The sequence below is a fragment of the Chanodichthys erythropterus genome, chromosome 6 (genome assembly GCF_024489055.1).
Source record: "Chanodichthys erythropterus isolate Z2021 chromosome 6, ASM2448905v1, whole genome shotgun sequence".
Classification (NCBI taxonomy): domain Eukaryota; kingdom Metazoa; phylum Chordata; class Actinopteri; order Cypriniformes; family Xenocyprididae; genus Chanodichthys; species Chanodichthys erythropterus.
The window spans coordinates 25,726,151-25,739,736 of NC_090226.1; the positions used below are offsets into that span (position 1 = coordinate 25,726,151).

The window sequence follows — 13,586 nt, forward strand, 5'->3', positions numbered from 1 at the left end:
CGGCCACACCCACGGAGCCAGCGCTATTCAGACGCAAATTCAGAGGTAATACATGCATTCATCATCTCAATCGTGTATTTATTGTCTTGAAAAGTGTTTATCTGGATGTAAAAGTCATGGTTAGCGAGCTCTAGAAGACATGCAGTTAGTTCCTGTTTTCTTTTCTTCTATAGATGAAGTTTAGATGAGTTTTTGTTTCTTTAGCACCCTCCGGCTGCAGTATGTATTGGAAACTCCATTCATGGAATAGCCTCTTCTTCTTTTAGATGAATTTGTGGACTAAAAATGCACAGAGCGCCCTCCGACTTCAAGGATGAATTGAAAACACCAGCGCTCATAGTAATGACAGTGAATATTAAATAAAAATAACTCCTCTGTATAGAAAATTGACATAAACATATGAAAATCCAATATTTCTCCAAATGTGCATGCTTTTAAACTAAAAGCCTATATTCAGACTCTTTGCATCACAGAAATACATTATATTTTAAATTATAATATAAAACCATTACTTTATATTGTAATAATATTTTTCTGTATGTTTCATATATCATGATGAGCTTGAGACATCACAGAAGGTTTTTTTCACAGCCTACCTGACTGAAATGCCTCATTAATATGCAAGTCATTTCAGCTCATTACTATCCAATTCTTTTGTCTTCTCAGGTGAGAATGGCCCATTTTCAGTGGTGATTCACGCCTCCTCGCATACTGTGTTTCTTGGCAAAAAGTGTCTTACAAAAACTAAATCAATATATTGTTTTATATGAAGGAATAGGCAGCATAATTTTTACATAATTTTGAAGCAAAAACTCTAGTTTACAACCTCCAATACCCTAAAGTATTGTTGTAACGAAGCGGGACTCAAGGTAAGATCCATCTGCAAGCTTTATTGAAGTTAGAGTGGTTGTACAGGCAGGGTCAGACAGGAGCAAACAGGAATCACAAGGAACAGGCAGAATCGTGGTCAAAATACAGGCAATGGTCAAAGGCAGGCAGATATCAATCACAGAACAGGATAACAAGGCAAGGGTCAAAGACAGGAACAGACAGGAAAACAGGATAACGCTTGGAATTGACACACAGGGTAATCAAGACTTTGCGATCGGATGGTGTGAATGAGAGTCCTTTTATAGTCCAGGTAACAAGCTGCAGCTGGGTGTGGTGATTAGTGAGGAGTGTGTGCATGGCTGTATGTGGCGACAGGTGATTGGTGTGGAGTGAACATGTGACTGGCAGGGAGGATAGTGGGAAGTGTAGTCCGGGAACTGACAGGAGCAGACTGTGATCATGACATAATGCCCCCCTCCCGGAAGGCGCGTCCTCGCGGTGTAGATTACACCAATAGGGAGGGGGGGTGGGTGCATTGGAGCTCTAGTGGCGGACAGGAACGGAGTCTCCAATGCAGGTTCCCGGGCCGCCATGGCGGGTCAGGTGCTACGGGCAGCCATGGTGAGTCCGGAGTGTCAGAAGGCCATGGGGGATCAGGTGGCTTGGGTAACCACGGCAGGTCAGGCGGGTCAGGTGGCTTGGGCAGCCACCGCAGGTCAGGTGGTCTGGGTAACCACGGTAGGTCAGGTGGTTTGGGTAACCACGGTAGGTCAGGTGGTTTGGGTAACCACGGCAGGTTAGGGTCCATAAACGGCCATAATAGTTCAAAGGCCAATGACGGCAGTGGCCAGGCAGAGTGCCCACCCACAAGCTCCCCACCCTCAGGTATACTGCCCCCGGCAGGGCCAGGCGTTCGGGTGGTGCCGGCAGGGCGAGACGCCTGGGTGACGCTGGCAGAGCAAGGAGTTTGGGCAGCGTTGGCAGGGCTAGGAGCTTGGATGGCGCCGGCAGGGCCAGGAGCTCAGGTGGTGCTGGCAGGGCAAGGAGTTCAGGTGGTGCTGGCAAGGCAGGGAGTTCAGGTGGCGCCGGCAGAGCGAGAAGCGCAGGTGGCGTCGGCAGGGCGAGAAGCACAGGTGGCGCAGGTAGACACAGGCAATGCGGCCATCTTGTCCGTAGACACAGGCGATGCGGCCATCTTGTCCGTAGACACAGGCGATGCGGCCATCTTGTCCGTAGACACAGGCGATGCGGCCATCTTGTCCGTAGACACAGGCGATGCGGCCATCTTGTCCGTAGACACAGGCGATGCGGCCATCTTGTCCGTAGACACAGGCGATGCGGCCATCTTGTCCGTAGACACAGGCGATGCGGCCATCTTGTCCGTAGACACAGGCGATGCGGCCATCTTGTCCGTAGACACAGGCGATGCGGCCATCTTGTCCGTAGACACACGCGATGCGGCCATCTTGTCCGTAGACACAGGCGATGCGGCCATCTTGTCCGTAGATACAGGCGATGCGGCCCTCTTGTCCGTAGACACAGGCGAACTTGAGAGCGTTGCAACCGGTTGGCTTGAGTGCGAAGCGGCCGCCGGGCTTGAGTGCGAAGCGGCCACCGGGCTTGAGAGCGAAGCGGCCACCGGGCTTGAGAGTGAAGCGGCCGGCGAGGACTTGGGGATGCCAGCTGCTCGGACCGTAGTCAGTGGAGGATCAGCCACACTGGAACGCAACCCTCTCCGCTCTCGGACTGATCTAGAGACGTGACGTGACTCTGGGTGATCAGCGGCGACGTGACTTTGCTCTGGGCGATCAGCGGCGACGTAACGTTGCTCTGGGCGATCAGCGAAGGCGTGACGTTGCTCTGGGCGATCAGCGAAGGCGTGACGTTGCTCTGGGCGATCAGCGGAGGCGTGACGTTGCTCTGGGTGATCAGCTGCGACGTAACGTTGCTCTGGGCGATCAGCGAAGGTGTGACGTTGTTCTGGGCGATCAGCGAAGACGGGACGTTGCTCTGGGCGATCAGCGGAGGCGTGACGTTGCTCTGGGTGATCAGCGGAGAGGTGACGTTGCTCTGGAGGATCAGCGGAGGCGTGACTTGGCTCTGGAAGACCAGCGGAGACTTGACTTGGTGTTGTTGTGGTAGCAGCCATCTTGTGGGTGTTGTCTGGCGTGGCAGCCATTACATGAAGAGACGAGGTGACGCGTTCCTCCGCGACACCCACAGTAAAGCTAGAGCCACTCAGTTGTAATGCAAGATCTATATATTGTTCTAGAGTCCCATCAGGATCATTTAGTTGCATGAGGGAACTGAGCGGATCAGAAAGTACCCCACGAAAGAATATCATGAGACATACTGTGTCAAAGGTTGTTAAATGTGCCAATCCAATAAAATCCTCGACATAATCCTCAATCGTTCTGTCTCCTTGACGGAGACACATTAACTGGACAGAATGACTCACGAAAGCTGCTGGATCTCGGTGTGGCGAACTCTTCTGTAACGAATGGGAGACTCAGGCAGGGGATCCAAATTAGGGCTGGGCGATGTATCGAATGCTTTTGTCACGCGCATTTCTTCAGTAAAGCCGGTTCCCTGATTGCTGCTAAATCGCCATCACCTGCTTTCAAATGAAGCGGCATTTAATAGACAGAGCCGTAGTTCACTGATAAGACACGCAATATCGCGTTCAATATTGACGGCGATACATATCGATATTGAACGCGATATTGCGTGTCTTATCAGTGAACTACGGCTCTGTCTATTAAATGCCGCTTCATTTGAAAGCAGGTGATGGCGATTTAGCGGTAATCAGGGAACCGGCTTTACTGAAGAAATGCGCGTGACAAAAGCATTCGATACATCGCCCAGCCCTAATCCAAATGCAGCGTTTATTAGAAGTTAGAGTGGTCGTACAGGCAGGGTCAGACAGGAGCAAACAGGAATCACAAGGAACAGGCAGAATCGTGGTCAAAATACAGGCAATGGTCAAAGGCAGGCGGATATCAATCACAGAACAGGATAACAAGGCAAGGGTCAAAGACAGGAACAGACAGGAAAACAGGATAACGCTTGGAATTGACACACAGGGTAATCAAGACTTCGCGATCGGATGGTGGGAATGAGAGTCCTTTTATAGTCCAGGTAACAAGCTGCAGCTGGGTGTGGTGATTAGTGAGGAGTGTGTGCATGGCTGTATGTGGCGACAGGTGATTGGTGTGGAGTGAACATGTGACTGGCAGGGAGGATAGTGGGAAGTGTAGTCCGGGAACTGACAGGAGCAAACTGTGATCATGACAATTGTAAACACAGATTTACTATACTTTTTTTGGCCTTATTTCAGTGACTTAAGTTTTTTGTTTTTTCAATAACCACGCATAAATGTTATTCCTTCAAAAACACAAACATGTACATACATGTTCCTCACATATTATTGTAGCCTAGTTTGTGCTGAATACAGTGTAATGACACTTTTGTCATTAATATGTTTATGAACAACTGAAAAAAGCACAAATGTCAGGGCATGTCAAAACTTCTCCAAGCCCCAAATCAGCCTCAGACTCCAGAGGGTTAAGCTATGCAAATGAACCTCATGCAAGAGAGGTGCCATCCAGTGGCCACCTCGGACAGCATCAGCCAATCAAAACACTGAAAGGTGCCAATTTGCATTTCCCTCCTTCTTGGGACATATTAAAAGGTTTGTCTCTGAGACAGAGAATTGTTCCAGTTCATGGGTTGCTGCAGTTTTCCCGTTCTGGTTTCAGGCTCCAGTTCCTGTTCCAGAATTCAGGAATTCAACGTTCACAAGTACCTCATGTTCAAGGCTGTGAAACAGATTCCAACTCCTTTCTTCTCACTGCAATGCGGTCCAGCTCAGCAAGTGGAAGACGTTGCCGCTCAGACTCACATGTCACTAGGCAGAACGTATATATCACATACCAAACCTCTTTCCAGAGACCTTGGAATTAGTGTATATTGTCAGTATATGATTATCTAATTTGCATTAGATTTTGCATAGCTGATATCAGTTGATAAATAATCTCTTAATTTATTTGTTGAATTCAGAATAAGGTTTACCTTATTTCTTGTAGAGAAACTACAGTTTATCCTTCCATAAGATTAACTTGTAACTGCCATAGTAACATCCAGCTCATTCACTTGCATTTATCAATCTTTTTGCACTTTATCTAATCAGTAGTTGTTAGTTAAACTTGTCTATCCTTTTGTTAATAAAATACTTTTATTGTGTCTTCCTTGTGTTGATAATACAGTAAGAGGTGCTACAAGTTCACAATATCTCACAAATCCTTCAGATTGGTCAGATGACAAACTTCCTTTATTGTAATTCAGTCAACAATCTTCCATCTTGCACCAACCAAGGTGAAACTCCTTGGCTGGTGCAGCGAAATATTGGAAGAAATCATCTGATGCACGCACACACACACACACACACACACACACACCAAAAACTCAATATTAATATTAATACAAAATATTAATGTTAATATTTAAGACCATAAATAACAACATTTGTTGTGCCCTTGTGTGAGGCTAATCCAAAATCACTACAGATGCATACAACTCCAAAATGAACCATGATTTAACTATAGCAGTTTGTAGCAGTTTGCATTGCATGGGCCTACAAAAAGGCCTTAAAAATATTAATATATTATTTTTTAGCCTACAGCCTACTTGTCTGATTCACAGATCTCGTCCAGTGTCTAACCTTTTATTTTATGGATATTTTAATAATTATATATTTATTGATTATAGTAGCTCTGCAATTCTAAAGCATGAGATCTTGCAATGCTTTGCTAACCACTTATTTTGAATTCATTTTGAACTCCTGCATCCCTTAGACACACACAGACATCAACAATCAGCATATGAATCTCAACAATGAGGACAATCAAAAGTTTCATGCTGAAATGCATGCTGAGTGCCAGCAGAGCACAAACATCCCAGCACGCATTACAGCATGAATAAATTGTGCAGCTGAATAGTCTTACTATTTTCTCTATTTGCTTGGATTTTTGCTGTTGTTTTTGTTGTGACTTTTTTGTAGCTGTTCTCTGATTCTCTTTCTTTCTCTTTCTTTCTTTCTCTCTTTCTTTCTTTCTTTCTTTCTTTCTTTCTTTCTTTCTTTCTTTCTTTCTTTCTTTCTTTCTTTCTTTCTTTCTCTTTCTTTCTTTCTTTCTTTCTTTCATTCTCTTTCTTTCATTCTCTCTTTCTTTCTTTCTTTCATTCTCTCTTTCTTTCATTCTCTCTTTCTTTCATTCTTTCATTCTCTCTTTCTTTCATTCTCTCTTTCTTTCTTTCTTTCTTTCTTTCTTTCTTTCTTTCTTTCTTTCTTTCTTTCTTTCTTTCTTTCTTTCTGCCATAGCAAATGTGCCTTGTAAACAGTTAAAGCAGTCAGAGGAAGGCTCATGTTAAAAAGTCAATTAGGGTCAAGAGCCTAACTAAAGCAAACACTGACATCCATAATGGTAACTTCAAATGAAACATTTTCAATAAAACAACAAAACATCTGTTAATTCTCAACAAGTGCTTCTGTAGACGTATGACAGAAATACATTCAAACTGGTTAGTAATTAATGTAATAATGTGAAATGGCTGGAGTAGTCTTTCTACTGTTGTAGTATTTCTACTAGTCTCGTCCCTTTTTTTGTTCTTGTTTTTCCTCTTTCCTTCAGTGATTCTGCTTGTTAACAGCAGGTGTTCATCACTAATGCCCAACAATCACTCACATTTTCACTTACATTATCTCACTGCAACATTGCACCAATGCTACTTTTACTCTTTGTAATGTGGACACAACAGGATTTTCCTGTGGTGTTAAAAAGGTTAAGTGTAAGATAAAAAGACAAACCTGCAAACTGTAAGTCTGAGGTATCGCCGGTGATACCACCGTGTTTTTTTTCTTACCAGTGTGAAAGAGACTCAAAATACTCTGTCAATGTTGCACATACAATTAAACCTTGTGCATCCTTATGGACATTTTTGTCCATTTCAGTTTTGTTTTTTGTTATAAGTGTGCCTTTGTTAATGCCAACTACATGAATGTTGGCTCAGGTGTTTATTTTTATTGGAATTTTAATATTTTATCCTCATTTCCTTCAAAAAATCAATTTTACCCTCCGTACAAAAAATACTCACACTCAGGACCTTAAGGATAAAAATGTCCACATTGAAACCCATTAAAACTGCAATTTTTTAACCCAGGGCAATTTGACTATAAAATGATACAATATTTGCAAATAGGCATTCGTTCTATCGGCAAGGCTTCAAATTTTACATTTTTACCATTTTTTACTAGATTGTGCCATATTTTCAAAATTGGCATATAAAAGAAATACTTGATTTATTTGTATTTTCTACTTATGCATATTATAGTCTATTATAGAGTCAATTGGAAAAATAATGCAGCTATAATTGTGTGGGTATATTGGTAAGGATGTCAGAGTGTAGTTTGCATGTGTTTACTGAAAATTTAATGTGTGTAATTAGTTTGAAAGAAATTATATTGTACTGTCAATCAAAAATCCCACTCCATGTATGAGTCACACCCATGGCAGGGTCATAGTGCATGTGAAAACTATGAAAAAGGTCAAAGAAGGTTAATGAGCTTTGAGGTTTTTCTTTTTCACCCAAACACGCATCTTAACCCTTGATTGCACTTTTTCACTTGTTATTGTTTTTGTACGGAGATAAAAGGTGCACTTGAATTTGAAGTAGAAGTTCAGAAGCCCCTAAACACATTGTTTTAGTTTTCACCACAACAAAATGCTGATTGTTTAGTCTGGTAGATTTTATACAAAGTTTGAGTTCACACAGGTGTTCTCACTTACAAACCTATAAATATGTGGTGCTTGGGGGGGGGTTGATCATTTCATCGTTTGCAAGATGAAGAGAAGTTACTCAGCAGAGGAAGCTCTGAAGCTAGTGTTGCCCACTGAAGCCGAGGATGAAGAGTTGTGCTCAGAGGAAGAAGTGTTGAGCTCAGAGGATGAAGAGTTGAGTTCAGAGGATGACGTTGAGTTTGAGCTGGAGTCTAACCCCTCTGATAGCTCTTGTTCTTCTGATGAAAGCACTGAGAGTGAGCACATGGAGGATACAGCACATTCTCAGTGGAATTCAAAAAATGGCCAGATTGTTTGGTCTTCCACTCATGCTGAGATGCTGCGCTACTATCCCGGGTCCCACACGCTATGCCATTGCTCGCATCACTACTGTCCAGACCTGCTTTGACCTCTTCATCACCGAAGACATCATTCAGCTGCTTCTGGAAAATACCAATTTACAAGGGAGACGTTCTGTGAAAAACTGGACTGACTTTGATTCCACTGACATCCAGGCATACATCGGGCTTCTAATTCTGGCTGGAGTATACAGGTCCAGAAATGAATCAACACGCAGCCTGTGGGATGTGGAAAGTGGTAGGGCCATTTTCCGAGCTACCATGTCCCACCATAAATTCAGGCTCCTGAGCTCCACCCTGAGGTTTGATGACAAGCTGACATGACCTGCACGTCACAGGGTCGACAAGCTGGCTGCATTTCGGACTATCTGGGAGAAGTGGACAGATCGCCTTCCTATGCTGTTCAACCCAGGACAGGATGTCTGTGTGGATGAGCAGCTGGTCCCTTTCAGCGGCCGATGTGGATTTCGCCAGTACATCCCTAGCAAGCCAGCCAAGTATGGCATAAAGGTTTGGGTCACTTGTGATGTCAAAACATCCTATGCATGGAAAATGCAAATATACACAGGGAAGTCTCCTGGAAGTCCTGCGGAGGTGAACCAGGGAAAAAGGGTTGTCCTGGACATGACGGAGGGGCTCCAGGGAAACTCTGTAACCTGCGACAACTTTTTCACTTCTTATGCACTGGCTGAAGAACTTCTAAAGAGGAAGATGGCCCTAGTTGGTACGATTAGGAAGAACAAGCCAGAGCTTCCCCCAGAGTTGCTGGATACAAGGCAAAGAGCACTACTGTCCTCCCTCTTTGCTTTCACAAAGACACACACAGCGGTTTCCTATGTACCCAAACGTGGGAAGAATGTGCTGCTCCTTAGCACCAAGCATCGAGAGCCGGCTGTGAGTGACACAGAAAAAAAGAAGCCAGTGATCATCATCGACAACCTGGACAAGGTATGTGCCATAATCATCAGTTCCACACACATTTATTCTTACTGCATAATGTTTTGATTATTCATTAAGAGAGGAAAATTTTATTTATTTCTTTTTTCTTTTGCAGGTTGTTGGCACCTACAGCTGTAGGAGAAGAACATGTCGGTGGCCAGTGGTTCTTTTCTACAACCTTGTTGATGTCTCAGCCTTCAACTCGTTTGTACTGTGGACGGCAGTGGACCCCTCCTGGAACCAGGGCAAAACATTCAGACGGCGGCTGTTTCTCGAGGAACTGGGGAAGATGTTGGTAATGCCACAAGTATCGCGAAGACAGCGGATCCCCCGCCAACCTTCTGCCTCCACCATGGTGGAGGATCAACAGCAGGAAAACCCAAACACCCACAAGAGAAAGTTATGCACGTTCTGCACTGACAAAAAGAAAAAAGTTGCCTCCATCTGCAAGAAGTGTGGCAAGCACATCTGCAAAGTCCATGCACTGACATACTGCACCTCCTGCTGTGAGTGAATTCCCTCTCACTCAGTTCATCATCTATATTCATATTCCTGTTCAAATACCTGTGGTTTCTGTTCTCTGTGTTCTTGGGTTTTGAACAATAAATCTTGATTTTGTTCAAAGTGATCTTGTATTTGTTTTATTTCTGGAGCAAAGATGGCTACTATTCTATTATTATATTTATTATCTTATTTATTATATATTTTATTGAAAAGAACAGCGGCATTATGTAAAGAAATAATTTTAATGATTTTAAAGCATTAAAATTCTGAAAATGAATTAATGTTTGGTAATTATGAATAGAAGAGATGCTGATAAAAAAAAAAAAAAAAAACAGTCAGTGAAAGTGGAAAAAAATATTTATATAATATTTATATGACAGTTTTTTGGCATGGACATTTTTGTCCATTATTGACCTAAGTGTTAGTTTTTTTTTAAAAATCTGATGCTATATAAAAAATATAAATGCCTCAAAATTAATGTTGTTGTTCTTAATTGACCCACCCAAGAATCTAATTAGCAAAAAAAAAAAAATTCTGCTTTGCATTTACTTTATGAAAATAAACTACTATTTTTAATTTTTTCATAAAAAACACCCATGGCATTATGTAAACAAACCAGATTTTAAAGGGTTAAAGTGTTTAAAATTAATGAATATTTGGTATCTATGGATAGAACAGATGCTGGTTAAAAAATTGACATCAGTGAAAGTGGAAAAAAATATTAATATATAATATTTCTATGACAGTTTTTTGGCATGGACATTTTTGTCCATTATTGACCTAAGTGTTAGTTTTTTAAAAAAATCTGACACTACATAAAAAATATAAATGCCTCAAAATTAATGTTGTTGTTCTTCATTGACCCACCTAAGAATCTAATTAGCAAAGAAAAAAAAATTCTGCTTTGCATTTACTTTATGAAAATAAACTACTATTTTTAATTTTTTCATAAAAAAACACCTATGGCATTATGTAAACAAACCATATTTTAAAGGGTTAAAGTTTTTAAAATTAATGAATGTTTGGTATCTATGGAAAGAACAGATGCTGGTTAAAAAATTGACATCAGTGAAAGTGGAAAAAAAAATATTAATATATAATATTTCTATGACAGTTTTTGGGCATGGACATTTTTGTCCATTATTGACCTATGTGTAACTTTTTTTTTTTTTTTTTGAATGCACAAGGGTTAAGAGTTATACACCATTTTAATCTATGGAATATCTTCTTTTATTTGTGTACACTCAGAGTAAAAACAAAATGTTGTGCTTTTTGCAAAATAAAGAAAACTAACATGATGCATGGTCTCTCGTCTCCCTCTGAACGAAGTCCAATCTGATAGTTCTCAGAAAATGAACTGTAACTTAGTGAATACTAATGACAAAAAATTAGACTTATGTCTAAAGAAACGTTGAAATGTCAGGTTTTAAATCGTGCAAGTCAAATCGAAAACAAAGATTCTGTGTTTATGTAATATGTATGAAAAGAGAGCCATGTCAGAAGTCCGTGATTCAGCTCATTATCTGCTAATGCGGCCATGCCCACGGAGCCAGCGCTATTCAGAGGCAAATTCACAGGCAATACTTTATATACATTGTCTCAATCGTGTATTTATTGTCTTGAAAAGTGTTTATCTGGATGTTAAAGCCATGGTTAGCGATCTCTAGAAGACATGCCGTTAGTAATTGTTCAGACACTTTGCATCACAGAAATACATTATATTTTAAAGAGTATGATAAAATACCATTATTTGAAATTGAGCTGAGACATGATTACAGAGGGTTTTTGCACCACCTACCTGACTGAAATGCTTCATTAATATGCAAGTCATTTCAGGTCATTATTATGTGATTCTTTTGTCTTCTCAGGTGTAAATTATCCATTATTCATGATGATTCACGCCTCCACGCATACTGTTTTTCTTGACAAAGAGTGTCTTACAAAAACTAAATCAATATATTGTTTTACATGAAGGAGTAGGCAGCATAATTTTTACATAATTCTGAAGTAAAAATTTTAGTCTACAACCTCCAATACTCCGAAGTCTTGTGAATGCAGATTGAATATACTTTTTCTGGTCTTATTTCAGTGACTTATTATTCCTTCAAAAACACAAACATGTACATACATGTTCCTCACATATTATGTTAGCCATAATATGTGAGGAATTTTGTGCTGAATACAGTGTGTTGTGCTGAATACAGTGCAATGACACTTGTGTCATTAATGTGTTTATGAACAACTGAATAAAGCACAAATGTCAGGGCATATCAAAATTTCTCCAGGCCCCAAATCAGCCTCAGACTCCAGAGGGTTAAATTAAATTTACGGCAGTTAATGCATAGTCTTTTTACAGTAACAGTGTAGAGCACTGTAGATTACAGTAAAGAAATGTACAATTGACAGTAAATTACTTTTTTTATAGTGAGTTGATATATATAAAAAAAAAAAGTATGACTAGTAATTCCCTACTACTAAATTCAGTAACTCTTGATAGATGCTCTGTCAAGTCTTCATCAAGGGGAATGTGTACTATTTGATAGCAATCTTTAAATTGAAAGCCACATTTCTAGCATTTGTAAAACCACATTTTTTTCCATCTTAAAAAAAACTTTTTATTTTACATCATATGCTATTAATGTCAAATGCAGAAAAGTTAATTCATTTATTCATGACTATTGTTATGCTCTACTGGGTGGTTGCTATGCAGGCTTAATAAACTCCAGCTGGTCCAAAATGCAGTAGCTAGAGTTCTTACTAGAACCAGGAAGTATGATCATATTAGCCCAGTTCTGTCAATGCTGCACTGGCTTCCTATTAAATTTAAATTACACACTCTGTCAGTTTAAATCTAGATTGAAAAATTTTAAAAAGCATTGAAAACATTGAACATTTATATTTTGATCCACAACCTATCTTTGTTTGTAACAAAGACTGTGTCATGATACCCCAACAACTGTTACCAATTGAACCTTTAGCAGTTTAACTTAATCTCACACAAGGCACCAGTTATGTAGGGGTTTTCACATGTGGCACGTGTCAATTAGATCAATTAGATGGTTCAATCAAAATTATGTAAATTGAAGGGAGTATGTCATCTGATGAATCTTGAAGGATTTATGAGATATCATAATTTTTAGAGCCTCTTACTGTAGAGGAAGACACAAGTATAATAAAATAAATGTATTAAAAAAAAAACAAAAAAAACACATTCACTCACACACACACACACACACACACACACACACACACACACACACACACACACACACACACACACACACACACACACACACACATGTTTGTTTTTGTGAATTGTGGGGACTTTCCATAGACTTCAATGCATTTTACACTGAACAAACTGTACATTCTATCCCCCTACCCTGCCCCTACCCCTAAACCTAACCCTCACAGGAAACTGTGCAAACTTTTACTTTTTCACAAAAACTCATTCTATATGATTTATAAACCCATTTACATTGTGGGGACCGCTGGCTGGTCCCCACGATGTAGGTGAACTCAGGTTTATATTACATCATGGGGACATTTGGTCCCCACAATGTAATATAAACAAAAGCACACACACACACACACACACACACACACACACACACACACACACACACACACACACACACACACACACACAAAGTCCAAACATGATGGAGTTGCTGTTCACTACTTCCTACTAATTGTGGAATGTTTCAAAACAGTGTAACTTGAAAACTCTATAAACGTTTCACTCTTAGTTTGCTTATGTCCACTTTTCTTTTTTCTTTTTTTTTTTTTTTTGAAGTGTGTTAACATCAAATGCAAAACATATTTATATTTACAAAGCACAATCAAACTGTTCAGTGGAAACTTTGGAAATATGTTTTTTCTTTTTTTACTTTGGTCAGTTAAATAAAGATTCAAGAGAATGGGGGGAAATGGGGTTTCATATTAAAACTTAATTTCTGAGGCAAAGTATTTTTTCATAATTTATGGTAGGGTTTTTTTTTTTTTTTTTTTTTTTTTTTCATTCATTAGTTTCATTGTTTTGTATAATTTTATTAATTTAAAATCCAGGATAAGCAGTTGTGACAGACAATGTCATATTTTTTCTGTCCTATGGGATGTT

The 13,586-nt window shown here is 40.3% G+C and overlaps 1 protein-coding gene and 1 pseudogene across 4 annotated transcripts in view; one reads left to right on the forward strand and one right to left on the reverse strand.

The window, feature by feature from the left end:
• Positions 1-13,586, reverse strand: part of LOC137021686 (band 4.1-like protein 1) — a 660,940-nt gene that overhangs the window by 491,886 nt on the left and 155,468 nt on the right. The gene's annotated exons all lie outside the window — the stretch shown is intronic.
• LOC137021830 (piggyBac transposable element-derived protein 4-like) lies at positions 7,467-9,476 on the forward strand (annotated as a pseudogene).